This window comes from Rhinolophus sinicus, linkage group LG03 (genome assembly GCF_036562045.2).
Source record: "Rhinolophus sinicus isolate RSC01 linkage group LG03, ASM3656204v1, whole genome shotgun sequence".
Taxonomy (NCBI): Eukaryota; Metazoa; Chordata; class Mammalia; order Chiroptera; family Rhinolophidae; genus Rhinolophus; species Rhinolophus sinicus.
This window is the reverse complement of record NC_133753.1, coordinates 185138006-185161467: the sequence shown is the minus strand read 5'-3', so window position 1 is coordinate 185161467 and position 23462 is coordinate 185138006. Positions and strand designations below refer to the sequence as shown.

The following is a 23462-nucleotide window of genomic DNA, read 5'->3' as shown; positions in this document are numbered from 1 at the left end:
GTCATTCTCTAACTAGCCAGGAAGTAAATAGCTTGTTAAAGAGAGCCTGAGGGGAGGTGATGGTTGTAAGAGAATAGAAAAGGGAGAGAGAGGGAGAGGGAGAGAGACAGAAGGGTGTATGTGTATGTGTGTGTGTGTGGGGAGAGAGAGAGAGAGAGAGAGAGAGAGAGAGAGAGAGATTAGAGCTCACTAATGATTCCAAGACAATACATCCCTTTCTTTTTTTTCCTTTTTTTGATTTTTTCCCCTTCTTATCATAGTCTTAATTAATTCATACTTTATGTCATTCTCTCCTTTTCTCTATTGTTCTTTCCCTGGGCTTATCTGGGGTAGAGAAGGACTTAGACTAATTATTTCCTTGTGGCAGATTTCCTTGTGGTATTACTTTTAGAACTAATGAATGCTCAAGTTTCAAACTAACAAAGTATATGTGAAAGACAAAAAAACAAAAACAAAAAACAACAACACACACACAAACAAAAAAAACTGAACAATTTCAGGCCATTATGATTTATTACCTGGACATGTCCTCATGAGACAATATAACTAATGATACTGCCTTCATGTGACCTGGAAAATTCCAAAACCCCAAATGCTCTTCTGAAATTCTACCCTGAACCATTCATTTAAACCAGTAGTTTTCTTCATGGCAATGCAATTCAATTCACTGATATTTTTGTGTTAGTTAATGACATTATACACTGTACTAGTTAGCTAAACACATAATAAATAGGGGCAATATTTGTGATTTAGTACAAACAGCATCTCGAGTCACTGATTTAATGGGTGTGGGGTGGGAAATGAGGACCAGCTTTAGTGAGCTGTGAGGGCATTGAGTGCTTGTGCTTGGAGCAAAAGGGATCTTGAAAGGGATGGATTGATAATTTGAGTGAGGAGGATAGTTCAGTGCTTACGTGTTTGACGTCACAATGGTGGCACTGCTGCTTGCTACAATAGTTATGTTTGGTGAAGAGCAAATTGTAAGTCTCATTTTCCCAACTGTAGAGAGTGATTACATTGATCTGAAAGTTTATATACAAGATGGAGTCATATATCCCAGGGACAGTCCTAGTTTACAACCAGTTCCCATAACCCATCTAGTTGACATTTGTCCTAGATAGAAATATCCAACTTTGGAAGATACATTATTAGGCTGACCTAACTATAACCTATCTATTGAAAATTTAGCATACTGTCTGACTCTTCGTACATACTCAGTAAATGGTTTTTTTTTAATTATTATTCTTAATTATATAATTATTATTAGGGTACTAACTCCTAGTTCTACCACATTTGCTGTTGTCTCCTACTGGAATATTCTATGACATCTTTGAGTCTCAGTTTTTCATCTGTATAGTAAGAATATAGTACAGTGAGGAAACGACATGCCGTCGTTAGGATTAATAAAATAATGTGTTGATTAACAGCTTTGTATAGTAAGATGAACATATACAGTCCTTGACAATTGTAGATCTAGTAGATGATGTGTTTACTTTTATTTTGAAAAAAAATGTCTTAAATAGACCCAGACTAGTGGATTATGTGTATTAATCACATTCCGTAACCAATGACCTAAAAGGGATCTTAAAAGGATTTGGGAAGATCATAGAGAGCTAAGGAAAATGGGTATGTTCCAAATGATCTGGAGCTTTAAGTGTGTAGTACTGTTGATATTAATTTTAATGCATGGGCGTATTTTCTATATTTTCTATGAGAAAACTTTTAGCTGGCTCATTCAGAAGTCCAAGCAGCCCACATCATCCTTACACCGTGCATCTTTACTGCTAGAACAGCATATCTTATTAGTATTCCACAGCATATGATCCCACAATTTACAGTATTCAAAAGCCTGTGAAAACTGTGAGAATATTGAAAGTTGTAAGAGAGAAAAAAAAAAAAAAAAAAGCTAAGAAAAAAAATTAGCATTTCCTTCACACTTGTTCCCAGCTGGGATTACAGCTGCTTGATTCATACCATCTGGGGGTGTCTAATTAGAAACTACCTAGAATAGGCTTTTAAAGAAGTAATTTGAGAATAAACTTAACATCAGCCGCAGTTCAGATCCCAGAGGGCTTGGAGTTAAGGTTGGTGAGCTAATGGATCAATGAACAAAAGAAATAGTCACTAATCACGTCACTTGAACATTGTTATTCCTGAAAGAAGTGAAACACCACTTGTTTCTTCAATGAATAATAAATCTGCCAGAAACTGACTGACCTTTAGGTTAATAAAATAAAATTTTAAAAAAGCTACCAGTATTCTTATTAGATTCCTGCACAAGCTCACCGGTACATTGTGGTTTAAGTTGTTTTCCAATTTTAACTTTAATTTTTTAAGAACCATAATGCAACGATGTCAAAACAAACTGCTCTTTAGGCTACTAAATAATTTAGCCAGTTATAATCAGATGTCTTATCAGTAAACTTTTTCTTGCTTTATCTAGTAAGAGTGACCTTCAGATCTTTAACCTATGTAATAAAGATTGAATTTACCTGCAAGATTGGTTTAGAAATGAAGGTGTTATGGAGATTTTCCAAAAACAAAATAATGCCCTGATAGCATAGATGATTGGGATTTGAAATGTGAACCCTGGGATTGATATATACATATATATATATATATATATATATATATATATATATATATATATATATATTTTAATCCTTCAATTCTGGAGTCACTGGATTTTTTCTAGTTGTATTGATATCCATTATCTATCACTGGGGTTCATTTTCCAAATCAATAATAGTTTACTTTATACAAATGGTACAATAAGAAAACTACAAAAATAAATTATTTTGTTTTTCATCATAATAAGATAGTAATTTCTATTGGACATATTGGGGGTTATGAATGTCTTATATTCTTGTCAAATATAATTTGCATATGCAAAACTATCAAACACATAGGAACTCATGCTCAGGTATAATAAGAATGAAGTCTAGAGACATCAAGAATATTTTAATCTTCATATTCATTTATCTGATAACTAGCCAAATTAGCAACAAATTTCAGTGGTTCCTGCCTCCATTTTCTCCCCTCAAAAATGAAATGATACTTCCATCTCTGGATAAAGACACAACTTTGGGTATGCAGGTAAATACAGTTGACCCTTAATGCGGGGGTTAGGATTTTGGGCTGGCCCTTCCATGGTCTAAAATTTATGTATAACTTTTGACTCCCCAAAAACTTAACTACTAATAGCCTACTCTTGAATGGAAGCCTTACCAATAACATAAATGTTCAATTAGCATCTACTGTGTATGTTATATGTATTGTATATTGTATTCTTATAATAAATTAAGCTAGAGAAAATATAATGTTATTAAGAAAATCTTAAAGAAGAACATTTATAGTATTTATTTTTTTAAAATCCACATATAAGCAGACCCATGCAATTCAAACCTGTGTTGTTCAAGGGTCAAATGAATACAAATATAAGATATTATCACTATTAAAATCAAAATTGTTCAGTGAAATAATTAATCATTACATTTTGAGATAAAAATATCCCACTCTGTGAAAGGAATTCTGACATAACAAAGTTTGTGATTTCTTACTGTTTCTTTTCTAACCTCAGAATAGTTTTGTGAGTTAAAATTACCCATACAACAAAACTCTTAATTCCATTATCATTATTTCTAGTATATTGCCAGAGCTATTTGAATTATGGGGAAAATATAAAAAATGCATATATTTAACATTTGCAACCGTCATCAATATTCATTAGAGTATTGCTATATAAACAAACAGAAAATATTCTCTTGACATATGTAAGAATTTAACATTTAGATATCACAATCACCAAGACAATTTAAAACTGCAGTAGATAAAGCACAATTATATGTATCCCCAATTTATAAATATTTAATCGAATGGCATCTTATTAGTGCTATTATTAATTTTATTACTTTGAATAGCAATTATTTCTTTATATATATGTATCAAAATTAAACATGAGGCCTTAAGCTGTATTATCCAATGAGCCTTATGTATCACTAAAATGAAAAATCTACCGGACCTCAAAGACAGCATTCTAACAAAGAACAGGGTAGGCATTTGTTACATATTTTTGTATTCCAAAATGCATCAAGTAAATTAATCTTATAACAATCAGCACCTCTAAATAAAGATAAGATTAATTGAGGTATATCAGGAATCATTGAAAAGTGGGAGGAGGGGTTTAAAAACAACTTTTGCTGTAAAATGAACCATATATTCTACAGCACGTAATATTCCTGGAGGAATCTCCTTTTGATTCAGAATTATATTGACAAAATTAGCAGCAGGCCAGCGTAGGTAGAAGGAAATTTTCAACTTAGAAATGGGAGGTAACTCTAGACATATAAATTAAACGATAGTAATTACTGACACAAGAATAGAAGATGGTAGTGGACCTGACTTGAGCACAGAAGTGCCGGCGGGGGGGAAGTTTATATACGGCAACTCTTGGAAAAGGAGGTGGAGGAATAGCAGTAAGGCAGGGAGAATTGATTACACGTTTATTCATTGAACTCAAATGTGGCAGTGTACTGCCATGTGAAACTTTTGTAATCAAATAGAAGATAAAACTAACAGAAAGCATGAAGCAGTCACTAAATCTTTATATCATCTATGGATTGTAGGCACAGCCATAAGATTTATTTGACAAAAGAATTTCTTAAAAACAGCAAGCTGTGTCACTGGGTGTTTTTCTTTGGAAAACACTAGCTCACTTCAACTTTATCAAGTTCAGTTTTTACATCCTTACAATTCCATATTGCAGCAACATGCACACACACACACACACACACACACACACACACACTTAACCAAAACTATATGCATTGTAATCAGTACATTTCAGAGGAATGTCAGTCAAAGGTGACTACTTTTGTCAGAAACATTTTGATAATAATAAAAGAACATTTGGATCTCATGAAGATTATTCACCCATCTGGAGGAGGAACAAGGGATTAAAACGATGTCTATATTCCACCCATCATGCTGGGATAAAATCAGTGACTTATATCTTATGCAAAATGTTAATATTTGTTAAATTATTCACAATAAAAGTAACCAGTTATTACCTTGATACAGGTTATTGCTATAATAGAAATTCAGTGTTTGTCTGAGTATGGGTTACTTGTTGAAAAGTTGACTCATAGTTAAGCACAATGCAATCTAGAGTGTGTTTTGTATTGAGACATTGTTGATGCATGAGGTTGATGGATATGAAAATGTTTTGTCCAATATCATCCACTATCACTGTCTTTGACCAGGTAATTGAGATACATCTAACCTACACAGTTAAAGTCATAAATTCTCATGATACGAAAATTAAAAAAAAAAAAATAGGTAGGGCAATTTTTTTTTTTTAAAAAAAGGTCCATGTAACTGTAAAATTATTTTCTTATAAAGTAAACCTAATTTAAAAATTTTAATTTATTGTATGTAAGAGCATGAAAGAAAAATGGGATTAAAGTGTCTACCACAGAGGACTCTTCAACTGAAAAATGGTACAGCTACGTAGTGGACTATATAGCTATGTGATGGACTACTTAGATTTCTGAAAGAACAACAAAGTATAAGCTGATATGGGAAGCACTCCAGTATGCATGATTAATGTTTAAACAGAGGCATAATATACATGCACAGATGTGTGTGTGTGTGTGTGTGTGTGTGTGTGTATACAAGGACACATAGTATGTGTATATATGTGTGTCTCTACCTGTATGTATGTATATGTGTGTTTTCTGGTGGGGAGAGAGTCTTCTAAGAAAGGAAAAGTAGCTTTTCCTTTTCTTTTTTCTCCCTCATTCTTCATCTTCTTTCATGTCTTAATTCCCTTCCACACATTCTTCTCCTTCTCCTTCTTTTCATCCTCTACTTCTACTTCTTCTAATCATATTTATATGGTTTACTATTTATTATGTTAAGTTTAAAAAAATTGCAGTGTTTTCTCAGTGATGGGATCATGGGCTAATTTGACATATTTGTTTTCATTTTCTATAAATTTCTATATTAAAATATAATAGGTATTACTAAATATTTTTATTTAATTCAGTCATGGTTTTGCAGACATGAGCAAATTCTAAAACTTTACAAACTGAAAAGGATAGAGCAGGCTACCATTTCTTAATGAAACTAAAGCTCTTTTGGTAAAGGAAAACATAACAATCCCCCTTGACATTTTTTTCTTACATTTCTCAATTAATTGAAGGAACATGTTTAAACAGTCATAAGTCTATCTTCCACTTCCTAGGTCCTTTTATTCATTCACTCATTAATTTGTTCATTCATCTATTTTTCCTTTATACACTTATTAAATAGACATATATTAAGTATGTACCTTGTCTCAGCCAATGTGTTATGTGATAAGCATACAAAGATGAATAAAGTATAAAGTTTATGCCTCTTAAGAAGCATAAAGGATGCAGTCATTTAAACTAAAATATATACAAGGTCTAATAAGCCCTGTAATAGAAGTATGCTAATTAGAGGAGTGGGATAGGAGAAAGTAAGATATCTAAATCTGCTTTAAGCTGATGTCAGGAAAATCTTAGCAAAGAGGATGCACTTCAATACAGTACTTTAACAATTATGGTAAACAACTAGTGTATAGATGGAGTGAATCATTTAAGCAAAGGAAATTAAAAGCATAGCCATGCAGGATTAAAATGGCCTAGGAGAGAGTAACATCAGCAAGATGGCAGTATAGGAGTTTGTGGAACACGTGTAAGTTCTATAAATTGTATGAAACAAAGGTGCACAGCAGAGAACTATTACAGAATAGGAGAAGTCCTGAGGGTCAGGTCATGAAGATGTAATATGAAGGAGGTTTTATTCTAGAAAAGTTGAAGCATTTAATAAACTGGAAAATATGATTCAAAATTTGACAAGGCATTAACTTTAGTTATCGCCAACTATATTTTCCCTCTAATTATTGTTGTTTCCCTCTGAACCTTTTCCTATTACTGCTCATAAGTATTCTGTTTTTAAGATCCCAGAAAGTAGAATCCTTCTTTTCTTTCTTTTGTCTTTCAATTTCCTTCCCCTCTTCCACCAGATTTGGAAGGGGAACAAGTGAGTTAGTAAAAATTCTGGGCTATTTTGAGATATCTACCTAATTCAAATGTATATACATTTTAGTCTATTACATTTCCAAATACATACAGATATACTTTTAATCTTAGTAGATGGGCACAATGATATATGTTGATACCTGTTCACTGTTTATAAAAATGAAACCCAGAACCAACATAATTAACCCTTAATAAGGATATGAGTAAATAAATCTCAGTATGCCCATGTTATAGAAAAGTATATAGCCCTCTAAAAAAAATGACTTAGCTGAATATATACTGAAACAGATAAAAAAGAGCATCATGTAAATATATTTATAGCTTAACAAGAGTCATGTTAAAATAATAAATTATATATATGTATACTTGACATATCTTCTGTACAAATATAACCTCATAGATAAGGACTTGGAATATATAGTACATAAAGAGTAGGACAAATTAGCTTTACTTTTAGTTTCCTATATTCTGAATACTTGAATTTCTCAAAGAATACATCATAATTACATTTTTTTTACTTGCCAATGAGTTAATAAGTACAAGTGTCTACTTAGGACTTAATAGAAACTTTGGCAAAATATATATTTAAATGAGTTTTCATACACAACATGTCACAATTAAATTTAACATGATTTTTTTCCAGTTTATTTCATTCAATAAAATACTTGTTAATTTATTTCTCATTTGTATAAAATGTGCAACAACAGGCATAGACAGCTATATTTAATGCAAAATGGAAAAATAATTTAAAAGTAAGTTTGTGCTTTGAACTGTATAACTTTACTAACAATTGTCACCCCAATAAAGTTTAATTAAAGAAAAAAAGAACTCTGAAAACCTGAATACCTATTCAACTATTAATTCTAAGTACTTATGAAACTTTTTCCTACTTTGTCCATGTTTGTTAGTTTTTACTTAATGAACACATTTTTCCTTTCTTCCAAATGATTAAAAATGACTCAGAAAATGTATTGGGAAAAAAAATGATGCCATGTGTACTCATGCTAAATAAAAATACAGAAAGCTATGTAAAGAACTATGATTTATTGAAAGTAAGTCTCAAATTTCAAAAACAGGCCAAACTTCCTTAGGACTTTGGATATCATCTTGGAGGGCGTGCAAGCTTGCTTTTGCTTAAAATGTATTAATTTTGTTGTCATTAATTTTGAGCAAAAATAAAACCTTTACAATTTATATTTATTTGACATAAATGTAAGAATAATACTACATCTTTTTCACATGCAAAAATCTCTTGTCACGTATACTTCATTTAACTTGTGAAGTTTACAGCTATTTCACAAAAGTGATTGGTTATAAAAACTCACCCCACAGCCAGACATACCCTTGAGAATAAATAAGCTGTAGGAAACTGTTTTAATATCTAATTAATCTATTTTTCTTCAGAGAGTGATCTATATAAATCTGATTATATTCTGTTACTTCATGTAGTACCGTATAAAGTTCACCACATTACTAGGCAATCCAAATGTAATAGTGAAAAAATCTTTATACTTACGTTTGGACAATATCTCTCTCTCTCGCTCTCTTTCTTCCTCCCTTTCCCTCTTCCTCCCTTTCTTCCTATCTATATCTCTCTTTTGCTATCCTTTATACTTATTTAAAAAAAAAGAATCATCTGAGAATGCAACTTGAATTCCCGAATTCTCTGTAAACCATTTTTAAACCTATGTTTGAACTTGAAATATATTATGCTCATGAGAGTCACAGACTTCCTATTTGTAAATGTTCCCTTCACTTCAAAAAGGATTTAAGTTTTGAAATGCACTTTAGTACATCTATTTTAATATTCACTGCTGCTTGCAAGCTAGCTGCAAGTTATTTTAGTTACCAAAAGCTGCACTAATCAATATTGCTCTATGACTATTTGCGGGTAAAATTTTCAGGTAACTGACTCCAGACAAAGACAAGCTTTAGGATGGCAACACAATCCCTAAGAGGAAAATGTGAAATAACCTAATTATCTAAATATCAATGCACCTTGCGTGACAATTTTTGAAAAAAGGCAATGGCTTTGAGATTGTTCAGCATTTATATAAATTAAAAAAAAAAAAAATCAGATGAGTCATTTAACCGAAATGCATACTTAAATCAATAAAATTATTATTCATTATATGACTTATTTGAGAGCTCAGATATTTCAAATTATGAATAATTTGTCAATTTATGCCTAAAATCAAACTGGAAAAACATTACTGGTCATTCTCATTAAGAAACTTGACTAAAAGTGTATTCCACTAAATGAAGCTTAAATTAGTGATATTGTACATAGTAAATGTAGTTGAGTTCAAAGAACTTTTAGACTATATATTTGGCAAATGGTTGGTGTCCTTTGACTTTGAAGTAAGACAAAAATTAAATGACACGACACTTAGTAGAAAGAGTATTATGTGGAAAGTCTCTACATGGAATCAGGATGAACAGTGTAACCATCCTCAAATGTCAATGTGGAGACTGATGTGGCCAGTTTCATCTCCTAATTTAGCTTCATTGTTGAATGGAAGAATATTTTATTTTCAAATATGGAATCTGAATAATGTCTGTATGGTAGATAGAATAATGAATCCTCCAAATGTCCACAATCTAATCCCTAAATGCTATTAATATGTTACTTAAGGTGCTAAAAAGGATATTGGAAATGTAACTATTCAGGGATCTTGACATGGGAAGATGAACTTAGATTATCTGAGTGGGCCCAATATAATCGCAAGGGTCCTTATATGAGTAAGAATGAGGGTTAGAATGACAGAGGGGATGAGTGACATGGGAGCAGAGGTTGAAGTGATGTGATTCCAAGATGGAGAAAGGGGGAATAAACAAGGAATGTAGGTGGCCTTTTGGAGGTAGAAAGGCAAATAAATAGATTGTCCTCTAGATCCTCCAGAAGCAAAGCAGTTTATGATTTTAGCCTTTAAGTCCATTTAAAACATTTTACCTGCAGTACTATAATAAATGTGTGCTGTTTTAATCTACTATGTTTGTGATAATGTGTTGTAGTTAGGAAAGGAGTAGATCTAGATTTTCTGTTTTTTTGCCCAGGTTTTTATACATTTGATTATACAGAACTAGTTTATATTACTTTTTTCTCATAATTCATTTTTTATTAAGAGAAATTGCAAGATTATATGTATCCTTATATGTATATAATCACGTATGAATGCATATATATACACACACACAACACTCAGAATTCTAAAACATTTTACATCATGACACTAGCAATATGACTCTCATTTCTTTATGTTTAATGATATATTTTTGTAAGATTATGTACAGTCCATTTGTGAGTTGCTACACAAGCTTGCAAACTACACAAGAGTAGTGGAAAAAATCCCCAAACAAAGTCAAACCTCCAGATGACCCTTTAGTGAGTTAGTGGGCAATACATGAGCAGAGCAGAGAAAGTCCATACATTCCCAAACGTAATTTTCTTTTTTTTTTCTATTTAGACCTACAGGAAAAAAAAACAACAACAACAAAAAAAAACAGAGCTGACAACATAAAATTAAGTAAGTGTATTTACATAATAGTTAATTTATTCTTAAAATGTATGTGACCAAGGCAAGATGAAAAGCTCACAGTGAGCATCTATCAAAGGATGAAACTAGATATGCCTAGATTCAAATTTTAAAAGTAATTTCTCAAATTTCCAATCAAGATGGCAGAGTAGGTAAATGCTGTGCACGCCTCTTCTCAGGATCACATCAATTACAACTAAACCACAGAACAACCATTATTGAGAATCACCTGAAGTCTAGCTGAACCAAAGCCCTATAACTATAGACACATAGAGGAAGAAAACTCGAGATGAGTAGGAGGGGCAGAAACATGGAACAGTGTGATACCACACCCATATGTGACCATTAAAAATTTGGAGGGATATCTCAGCTGTGGAAGTCCTCCCCTGAGGAGCAAGGAGTCCCAGCCCAGGGTTTCAGTGCCAGGAAGAGCAGTCCCTAAAATTTCTGCCTAGGAAAACCCACGGAGATTGTGGCTGAGTGTGACAGAGGGTGGATGCACTCCCAGATGCTCCTCTTAAAAGGACTCTGCAAAGACTAACTCACCAGCAGAACCAGTGGCTCTAAGCGCCAATGCTGAGGCAGTAGCTCAAAACGTTCCAGGAACATAGAGGGATGGACTGAATTGTTTAAATACAGGGTGAAGGCTGAAAGGGCAGCTTTCTTCCAGACGGAGAAGCTGGCAGAAGCCATTATTTATTTGTTGAGCCCTCCGCCTCCCTATGTGCAGCTGTAGGCAGATGCAGGCAAACAGAATATGTGAGTTTCCATTAAATTGCCTACCACCTTTGGTCTTCCTTGCCCTAGTGATTCCCTGACATGATGTCCCATCAACTTTCAGGCATACACAAGCAACTTCCAATGGCTTTTCTTTGGCTCATGTTGCGACTTTCCATACAAACAACCTACCTTAGCTCATGCTACAGACTTTAACAAAATCTCTCACAGGTTCACAAAACCCAAACAAGCAGCATCTGGTTTTGGCATGTCTCATACCTCTGGCTGAGCATCCCTAAGCCCAGAACTAGGGACAGCTGGCCTAAGTTCACAGATGGGCCTCTCAAGGCACTTTTCAGCCCAGTGCAGGTGCCAGCTGTCTGTGAATTGCTTTGTGGCTCATACCAGGTAACCCTGGGCAGAGCACAGGCTGCGGCTAAATTGATCTATGTCATATCTCCTCCCATGAGGCCTGGTGGCCAGCTTCAGACCAAGCCAGAGTGTCCCCTGGCCATGTCCAAGGATGATACACACACAGGGCAGACGGGGCAGACACCAGAGCCCCAATAAAGTGAACCCTGCTCTGTAGACTTAGACCTTGCACCACAGCTCCTCCAGTGTAGTCACTGCCAGCCCTCACAACCAATCAGCCTGAGGGTCAATCCCTCTCATTGATGTGCAAACAACAACCAAGACTCAACTACAACAGGAGGGCACACACAACCCACACAAGGGACACACCTGAAGCACCTGGTTCTGGTGACCAGGGTGACTGCACCCCTGGTTTCCAGAGGAAACCTACTACATAAAGCCACTATACTAAGGCAAGGAGGCATATTGGACCTACCCAATACAAGGAACAAACACAGGGAGGTAGCCAAAATGAGGAGACAAATAAAAATGTTCCAAATAAAGGAACAGAACAAACTTCCAGAAAAAAGAAAAAAGAAAAAGGAAAAAAAAGAAGAAATTGGGGATGAGCATCTTCTATATGCAGAGTTCCAAACACTGGTTATAAAGATGCTCAGTGATCTCAGGGAAAAGTTCAAAGAGATAGGAAACATAAAAATGGAGATAGAAAACATAAAAGAAAAAAAAAAAACAGTCAGAGATAAAGAATACAATAACTGAAGTGAAGAACAAATTAGAGGTGATCAACAGTAACTTAGATGAAGTGAGGACTAAATCAGCAATTTAGAAAATAAGGTAGCAGAAAACACCCAATCGGAGCAGAAAAGAAAAGAAAAAAATAAACCATGAGGAGAGTTTAAGGGCCCTCTGAGACAATACCAAGTGTACCAATGATTGCATCATTGGGTTGCCAGAGGAGAAAAGAGAGAGGAAGGAATTGAAAACCTATTTCAAAAAAAAAAATAACAATAACAGTAATTACTGAAAACTTCCCTAACCTGGTGAAGGAAATAGATCTACAAGCCCAACAAGCACAGAGAGTCCCAAATAAAATGAACCTAAACAGGCCCACACCAAGACACAACATAATTAAAATGTGAAAGGTTGAAGGCAAAGATAGACACTTAAAAGTAGCAAGAGAAAAACAGTTATTTACCTACAAGAGAACTCCCATAAGACAATCAGCTAATTTCTCAACAGAAACTTTGCAGGTCAGAAGGGATTGACAGGAAATACTCAAAGTGATGAAAAGAAAGGACTTATAGGAAAGATTACTCTACCCAGCAAAGCTATCATTTAGAAACAAAGAACAAATAAAGAGCTTCCAAGACAAGAAAAAAGGTAAAGGACTTCATTACCACCAAACCAGTATTAGATGGTATGTTAGAGGGATTTCTTTAAGAATATCTTTATCTATCTATATCTATATCTATCTATCTATCTATCTATCTATCTATCTATCTATCTATATATATATATATATATATCAATAAATAGATATAGATATAGATATAGATATAGATATAGATATAGATATAGATATAGATATAGATATAGATAGATATAGATATATACCGTGTTTCCCCCAAAGTAAGACCCAGCCATACTATCAGCTCTAATGTGTCTTTTGGAGCAAAAATTAATATAAGATCTGGTATTATAGTATATTATATTAATTATATAAGACCCGGTCTTATTTTACTATAAGATTACTATATTAATTTTTGCTCCAAAAGATACATTAGAATTGATGGTCCTGCTATGCCTTTTTTTGGGGAAACACAGTATATATATATATATATATATATATATATATATATATATATATATATATGAATGAAGATGGCAAAAAAGTATAGTTCTATCAACAGTTACTTTCAATGCAAATGGACTAAATGTTCCAATAAGAAGATTGGGTGACTGAATGGATAAGAAAACTAGACCCTTACATATGCTGCCTACAAGAGACTCACTTCATATCAAAAGACACACACAGGGTGAAAGTAAAGATATTGGAAAAAGATATTTCATGAAAATGGGAACAAAACAAAACAGAAAGCTGTGACAGTAGCAATACTTATACCAGATGAAATGCACTTTAAAACAAAGGCTATAACAAGTGACAATGAAGAACCCAGAAATCCCATTTCTAGGTAATTATCCAAAGAAACCCAAAATGCAACTTGAGGTGATGTGTGCATCCATATGTTCACTGCAGCATTGTTTACAATTGCCAAGATATGGAGGCAGCCTGAGTGTCTGTCGATGGAAGAACAGATAAAGAGTAGGTGGTACATATATACAATGTAATATTGTGTGGCCATGGAAGGGAATGCATTCTTACCATCTGCTGCAGCATGGATGGACCAGGAGGGTATTTTGCTGAGTGAAGTATGGCAGACAGCGAAAGACAGATGCAATGTGATTTTGCTTATATATGTAATCTAAAGTACAAAATAAACAAACAGAAACAACTCATAGATACGGAAAACATTTTGGTGGTTTCCAGATGGGAGGGTGGTTGGGTGTGTAGGTGAAAAAGGTGAAGGGATTAAGAACTATAAAGTGGTCTTTACACAATAGTCATGGACATGTAGGGTATAGCCTACCGAATATAGTCAATAATATTTTAATAACTATATATGGCATCAGATAGGTACTAGATTTACTAGGATGATAGATTGTTGGGGGGTTGGTGGACAGGATGAAAAAGGTGAAGGCATTGATAAGTATAAATTAGTAGTTACAAAACAGTCATAAGCATAAAAGTAAAGCATAGTGAATATAATCAATAATATGGTCATAACTATTTATAGTAACAGGTGGGTACTAGACTAGTTCAGGGGGGTCATTTCTTACATTATATAAATGCCCAACCACTATGCTATACACCTGAAATTAATATAAAATAATATTGTATGCCAACTGTAATTGATAAATTTAAAAAGTGAGGAAAAGGTGAAGGGGAATAAGAGGTCCAAATTTCCAGGTATAAAACAAATAAGTCATGGGATGTAACGTACAATATAGGGAATATAGTCAATAATATTGTGATAGTGTGGTACAGTGTCAGATGGTTGCTGGACTTACATGGTGATCACTTCTTTAGGTATGTAAATGTTGAATAACTATGGTATACCTCTGAAACCAATGTAATAGTGTATATTAGCTATATTTTTAATAAAAACCTAAAAAATAAAATTAAATCAGTTTCTCATCAAATCATCTTTTCTTCATACCACTTGATAATCACCTTGATTCACCATGGCAGGAGCAGAAGTAAAATGTGCGGTATCAAACACATCTACTTTGAAATATTTAATTCCAGTTTGAAATGGAGCTTTATATTGTGTCTGTCATACATCCATGTATTCTTCTCTTCCAGATGACAATGATTGCAAAGGAGAGCTTGCTTTGACATCTAATGGCAGGAGGACAGTACGCTGCCATCCTTCTGTGGACATTCCTTATGAACACACAGAACCTTGGCCAGATCTTGTGCATGATCATTAAGAACAGGGACCAAGTGCTGAACACCAGACTGGAAGGAAAAGGTGAACACTGAGCAAACCCTGTGATACAACAACTTAGCACAATGTTCTTTCCTGCTAAGCACTGTTGGTATCCTCATGGATAGTATCATGGACATAGTAAGAAACTGAATCCTCCAAGACAGATGATATTGAGGTTTTCGGAAATTAAAGAGAAACATTTGTTTCATTTACCATTTGAAAAAAATGCAGTCAGGCATATTTGTTAATATGGTATATCATAAAATAATAATAAAATGTATTTTCATCTAAAAAATATATATGCAAGCAATTGTTGACATATGTTTAAAATCCAAAGTTTTTTCCCCAGATGGTACTGTGTGTGTGAGTGTGTGTGTGTGTGTGTGTCTGTGTGTGTGTGTCTGTGTGTTGTATGGTCCTTTTTCCTAATTATTGGTGTGTAGGAACAACATAGCAACGTAAATTTTTAATCAATTAAAGTTTTGTCTTAACCAAAACACCCTAGTCAATGCCAACACACAAAAGGTTCCCTGAGGGCTATGCCATTGCTTTAGAATTGCATATTGATAGTCTACAGTGCTGCTATTTCACTCACTAGTGCAGCATCTCAAGAATGGACTGTTCTTCAACTGACAGAGCACAGACACAATTAAAGAAATAGAAAATGAGAGTCTGTAGGAAAATACTGTAGTGTTTCAGGATAAAATGGTTCAGAATTTAATAATTCACTGCAGATTATTTTTCTTAACCATTGCCTTATAAATTTGGTAGTTTTCTAAAGAGAAGTTTCATTTGCAAATTAGCAGAACAGCAAGAAACATTCCATGGCCCAGTGAAAAATTAAAATATAGGATACCTTGTTCAAAGTATTAAAAACTCCATGATGGTGACAGCAGAGATTTAACCAAATGCAAAGCCCTTGTATTACAGGACCTTGAACAAATGCACAGGTCCAACATCCATAAATGCAGCCCTGAAAATAAGTTAGTTATAAAACAAAATTTTAAGGATCCAAATCCATACTTTTATACATAACAGCATACTTATCTGTATCAGTAAATATGTCTACATGCAATCTCAGAATTGCATTTTTGAGGGATCTCTAAAGATTATCCAGTCCAACCTTGTCTTCTTACAAAGGAGAAAACTAAACCACGTGGCACTATAATTATATCAGTAGTTTATACTGCAAATACAAGTAACATTATTCTAAACATATTTATGCATTTTTCTTGACTGCCAGTTTAGTGCCTGTACTATGGCAGAAGAACTCCCGGCTTTATGTCACTAGGAAATTGAACTGCATATTTCCGCTCTAATTCAATGTTTGAAATAGTGTTTGAATAGATAGGTTCATGCTGTGTTCAGCAGAATAAAGAATATTGATGACATAAAGTGAGTACAAGAATTTTGAAGGACTGAGTGAACTGATGATTGTTATGTAATACAGAAAAAAATAGAAGTAAAGGAATTATATAATTTGTTGTCAAAACTGGGACACATTTGAGAGTTAATGAGACAATAATGGACTGGGAAAACAATGAAAATAGTATTCCATCATAGTGCAACAATGCTTTTAAAAACACATTAGTTTGTGTATTATTTATATTATTCATTATAATTATATATACATTATGTTTTTTAATTGTACTAATTCCCTTATGGTTTGGAATCTACAGATTTAGTATTTGTATGGACAATTCACACTGCATTTACTAAATTTAGGAATAAAACATAGGTATTAAATAAACTGTGTTCCTTAGAAGCTTGATAGAAATCACAACATGATGTACCAGAAAGCTATAAAAAACATTTATAAGCAAATAGACAACAATTACAAGGTACAATTGAGACGTGGGACTGCATTCTGAAACCTTGTGTGTTGCTTGTAACTACTGTAGCATTTGTCTACTTTTTTATGGAAAAACAAGAGAGATTTTAGTATGGGACAAACAACTGATGTTCTGAAGGAAAAAGAGACCAGTAATTAATTGAATTGATGTTTGGCTTGTTTCTAGCTTTTATTCTCTGGGCACGATTTGATTCTGATTGTGAGCAGAGTTTATCCTCTATTAAACACAAACAGGAGAATAGCAGGAATTTATAAGAGCGAGAGGAAAGCTGTATGAGTGACAGGATTTGTTTGGGAGAAGTACATGCCCCCGGAGATAACAACCCAATTCGTCTTACTGAGTAGAGTGGTTACGAAGTGTTACCTTGTGACATTCATATCCATGTACGTTAGTGCAGATAGGATGGCTGAGAGCACTAATTTTTCAGTTCCTGCTATTTTCAGTTATTATGTTACATTTTATATTGATTTCTTTAATCCACATACAGCAATATGTATCCCCATTTTACGAATGAGAAAATAGGTGCTTACAAAGGTCAAATCACTTACCTATGGTCATTCAGGTGGAAATTAATGCCAATATTTTTTACATAAAATAGAGGTTCCATAATGAGTTCTAAAATAAAATTAATTAGAAAAAGACAAATGGCCCAATATATAAAATGTACTAAGTATATGAATTAGCAAAGATTCCGAAACTTAGTAATGCAGAGGTAAGTTATTTGAACTACATGTCCCACAGAAATCAACCAAAAATGTCAGTTATGACACATTTTAAATAACCTTTTAAAAGCATTGAGAGTTTACAAAATAGATATTTTCAATTTTTCTATTTAATTATACTATTGACTTTTTTAGCCTTTTTGTGTTTATTGTTGTTGGTAGACATTCTTGGATATCCATATTGAAATTTTTCATCAAAATTTGGAAACAGTGGCAATTATTTCTTCAAATATATTTTTATGTTCCATTTTCTATCACATCCTTCTTGGACTCTAATTATACCGATGTTTGATGGCTTGATATCATCCCATGTCACTCAACCTCTCAGTCAATCATTTTCCTCTTTTATTGGAGATTGGATAATTTCAAAGACTGTTTTCAATGTCACTTGTCTTTTTTGTAATGGTTGCAATCTGCTGTGCAGCTCTTCCAGTGAATTGTTAATTGCATATGTTGCATTTGTTACTTCGAGTATATCTGTTATTAATAATTTCATATTTTGTTCCATCATCATTACAATCTTTTCCATTAGTCTTTAAATATATTGACAATAGATATCTATTTTCAACACTTGAGTCATTGTGATGTCTATTGTTACGGACTGGGTTTTTTTTCTTGATTATTGATCCAATGTTTCTGTTTCTTAGCATAACTTGCATTTCTTTTTACCACATACTACAAATTTTGTAGAAAATCTGGATGTTGTCTACTGGTAAGTGCCTTAAGATAGTTCTTTGAGGGCAGTTAAATTATTGGCAAATTCCTTTGATCTTGTAAATCCTAGTTTAGGTCTTTATTGAGGAAAGTCTCTTTCATTTTTGTGCTTAGATATAAGGCATAGCTTTTACTGAAGGAAATGGCGCTTACTCTTATCGCATAGCCTTTCTGGCGCCTTACATACATGTCTGAGATGCCTGGTGCAACATCTCCCAGTGACTAGTCAGTAACATCATCTCCCTGCTCTGTGTTATCACCAGTATTTGAACCCCACAGTGTCTGCTTTCAGCAGAGCTTACGGGGACAAACTGGTCATACGTAGCACAGCTTTTGTTGAAAACCCATGCTAAACCCTTACTCTGACTTTTGCAATACTTCCCTATGCTTCTCCTTCTAGCCATTTCAGCAAATCACAGTCACTTCAGCAACTGCACTCTTTAATCTCTACCTTTCAACTCATTATTCTCAGAACCCACTTCCTTGTACCATGATAGGAAAAGAACCCCTATTCAGCGAGTCCAGATAAACGTGGGGTTTGTCTCATGTCTTTCCCTGCTCTCGAGGATGACAAGCTTGTACTACTTGTCACATACATGGAAACTGTCACTTCATATATGTTGTCTGGTTTTATAGTTGTTTATGGTGAAAAGACCAGCCTGATACCAAAAATTCCATTATGGCCAAAACCAGAAGTCCCTCTGACATGATTTATGTTCTTTAGAAATTTCTTACTCTTTGGTCTGCTAGTAGAACACTTCCCAGCTTCCTGTAGTTATTTCATATAAGTATTATATTCTGTTATTTCAAAGATATTTTTAAACAAAGAAGAAATAAATGTGGTTGTTCAGTCCATGTTCAACAATTTGAACCACAAGACATTATTCTAACATCCAGTAGACATATTTTAGCATGGTATTTGTCTTATATTTTATACCTATCATATCTCATTTCCTGTGTTCTGAGTCCTTAATCAAATATTTTGGATAAATGGCACTTCACAAAATACATATATTTTATATGTAAAATATATAAAAACAATATATAATATATATTTATCATATAATATGTAATATATTTACATATAAATTATATATATATATATATATTTTTTGAAGGATATGTTTCTAGAAATGTTATTCTTATGTGATTTACCAAGAACAATTACAAAGATGAAGATAGAAAAGAAAAGCAATTGAACATCCTTATCTTTCCAAATCTGAAACCCTACAGTAGAAAAAGCTGCTGAAGAAAGGAAGGAAGAAATGACTAGTCCTTCTAGGGTTTAGGTTATTTTTGTTTGTTTGTTTTTTACAAATGGTATCTCTCTCAATAAAACAACACTATTGGTGGCAAACAATACCCTTACCATCTAAACTTTACGAAAAGGAAACACCTTTATAAACTCTCTCCCATATTTCATCAAATTTTGAATTCAGAACTTTGGTACTCCAGGAACCATTTTGTTTTCCCTATACTAGTCTACCTTTTTAGAATTAAGGCACTTTTTTTTTTTTTTTTTTAATCAGTGGTTCACAAACACTCTCTTAGCTTTGCTCTAGTCAATTGTACTACTCTTTTCTAGATACTTTCCACAAGTTATTTTCATGAGAAATAAATGTATGGACTCAAAAAATAATCTTTAAGTCTCCTTTCTTCTTCTATTTAAAATACCAAATGATATTTTTACTACTGTATAAAAACATTCTGAACTATTTAACTCTAACAGTTCTTCCAGGTTAAGAAGCATTAAACATGCTTTTGTTATTAAAATTAACATATGAAGACATCTTGGTGATTGGGGGCTCTCTTACGGTTCAGGTGACACACAAATCATACTTTAAAAAATACAAAAGAGAATTTCTATACATTTTATTTAAGCAACCTTTTGTACAAAGTTGAGACTTATTAGAAAATGAAACTTTTATAATCTTTTTTGTATTTCCGATGTTTAGAATTCTTTGTTAGTTTTGGTATGTAGCACATTATATTTTTTAAAGAATCAGGAATTAGAAATATATATAGTAAAAATTTACATGACCTTGTGTAATACTAGAATATCCAATGTGACGAACCATGCAGAAATGAATATAATAAAAGGGAAATCAGTTTAAATAATAAGTAAATATATTTGACAATGGAAATATAAACATAATCATACGAGTGAGTTGTTCCTAATTGAAGCCTCTAACTAAAGAGGCACTTAATATTAGTTATCAAAATATTACTTCTATAAAGATGACAAATTCTTTCAGAAATGGCAGTTATGTTTTTTAAAAGATTTGGGAACATGGAAGAGTTTTCTCCTCTTCCAGTGCAGTTCCTACTAAATTCTTGTGATAACAATGTTTTCAGTATAAATCATTTCACTGTCAAACAGCGTATACTTGACTAACACAGGCAAAAAGAGAAGAAAAAGGGCATGGGACAAATTCTTTCGATATTCAGTCTGCCACCAATTGCTTTCTTGTGTAATTTGAAATGTGCAGTAGCTAATCATATTTTGGCACTTTCTTACCATCAAAGCATTTCATGAAATTGTCCTATTATGATGTTTTTCTCAGAGGCAAAATGAACACGGATGACAGTTTAATTGACATATTTTTTTTCTTCAAGTACCATGGCCGATTAAACAAATTGTACCATATTTAGATTTTCACTTTTTAAAAAATTATTTATAAAATTGCAGCTTCTGATTTTCATATTTTCAAGCTTCAGTTTTTTGTTTAGAATTGAAAATAGTAAAAACCTTGATAAACTCATCCTGACCTTACTTTCTGAAGAAGTTTACTGTAACAGTTCCTGGGTAGTACTCGTTAATATTGGTGGTTTTTTTTTAATTGGCTTTCAGTAGTTTTCAATTTCTATTTCACCATGTATATCTTAGGGAGGCAAAGAAGTTATGAATCCGACAAATCATATGGGGAAGAAATGTTTCAACCCAATCTGGACGTTATCCTCTTTCAAACTTCTTAGTTTTAAACTTTTACTCTTGATTTATATACATATACATATACATGCATATATATATATATATATATATATATGGAAAAATAATTCTTTCAGTCATTATACTATGTATATAGTTGCATTAATGAGTGAAAAAAGAATTGCTTTTGCAGGTGAATTAAAAATACAAAACAAACTTTATCATAAAGCTTTAGTACTTTAAGACGGTGCTTAAATGATTTCAATAAAGTCAACCTACTCCTTTCAGCATGGACTAAATAGAACATCTGATTTTATAGCACATGTTAGTGTGAGACTTGTTTACATTCTTCATTTTATCTCTTATCTTTCCTTCCTTCCTTCCTTCCTTCCTTCCTTCCTTCCTTCCTTCCTTCCTTCCTTCCTTCCTTCCTTCCTTCCTTCCTTCCAAGTATTTTCTAGAGTAAACACTCTTCTTCATAGGTGTACTTAAAATGTTGACCTTATGTTAATGTCCTCTCTGATACTCAATCCACTATCCCATTTCTGAACAAACTTTCATTTAAAGGACTGATATTAAACACTTTAGCATTGTATGACATATGGTCTGTGTTGTCACATCTGCCATTATAGTGTGAAAGCAGGCATAGACAAGATAAATGCATGAGTGTGAATGTTTTCCAACAAAAAACTGGTGATGTGCTGGATTTAGTCCACAGAACAAAGTTTGCTTCCCTTGCAGTAGATCTCTGGGAAAGAAAGTGTCCTGAGGGGAGGGCTTTTGTCAGTTTATCTCAACGTTCTAACCTAAGTAACTAAAAGTTCCTGGTCCATACTAGGTATTCTGTAAATATTTGAATCTGCTAAACATACACCTATAATAAAACATTTGGCAAACTACAATATTATATTATTTGGAAAATACTTGGATGCTGTAGAAATCAAAGTTTTACTGAATAATTATTTTGCTTGATGATGAGTTACTATGACTAAGACGATAAAACTGATTCTTTTTTTTTTTTCCCCAGTTGACTCAGGTGCCACTACGGTTTTTATTGTGAATTTGGTTGAAATAAACAGATTTCCTGGGATAATTCCTAGATAGACTTTTATACAGTGACATGCTCTTCACTGTCTTTGAATTATATGTGCTTGTCACATTGAGTTATTTCCAGACATAGATTTCAAGTCCTTCATCATGTTTGGGTTAAAGAGCTCATTAACTTAGTAGTCCTGCCATCTTGTCTGTCTTTGAGCCTGCTCACTTGATGGAATATTTTCACCTTGATCGATGGGTATAATCCATCAGTGTCTGGTTGCTTGAAGTTATTTTCCTTAATGCTAAGCTTAGTGTATGCCAATCTTCATAGCTCAACACATAGCACAATGGAAAGCAGAGGCAAAAATTATTTTGGAAAATGTCAGCTGACATCCATGTGGAATACCCAGTACAAACAATTGAACCTCAGAGAACTCCTATTTCCAGCAGGGTTTTTTGTAGGTGCAACTGCTCTCCCTGATCACTTATCATAAAGCAAGAGACAGTTGGGCCAAGGTAGCCTTTTGCCTGCTGTTGTGTATAAAAACTAAACAGAATAGAGTAAATAAGGAAAAACAGTCCTGCAGCTGGAAGGCAACTTTCAAGAAAAATGATGTTCGCAGCTACCCTGCCAGTAGCTGGCAAAGCAGTTTTTACGAAACATATTTAATGTTTACAACCACTTGGAGGCTGGGGAAAGAGTAATACTTTGAAAATATGTTTAATGTTTTGAAGCACTCAGTGGCCAAAAAAGCAACTCCTACTAACATATACTTAATGTTTAGAGTCATTTGGCTGTTCGGGAGAAAAAAAAAGAGGAACTTGTTAATTTTTAACATTTATTGCTGATCAGTGCCTGCTAAATCAGCGATCAATGCTGTGTGGTTTATGTTTGGGGACACACTGTGCTGCTACTAAAACAATTCATACACTTCTCTCTAAACCATACAAAAATTGTCGATATCA

General features: G+C 33.4%; 1 protein-coding gene and 1 pseudogene across 4 annotated transcripts in view; one reads left to right on the top strand and one right to left on the bottom strand.

Annotated features, from left to right (window-relative positions):
• The window catches only part of CDH12 (cadherin 12), an 877868-nt gene that overhangs the window by 135730 nt on the left and 718676 nt on the right, over positions 1-23462 (bottom strand). The gene's annotated exons all lie outside the window — the stretch shown is intronic.
• Positions 14993-15488, top strand: LOC109451419 (large ribosomal subunit protein mL42; annotated as a pseudogene).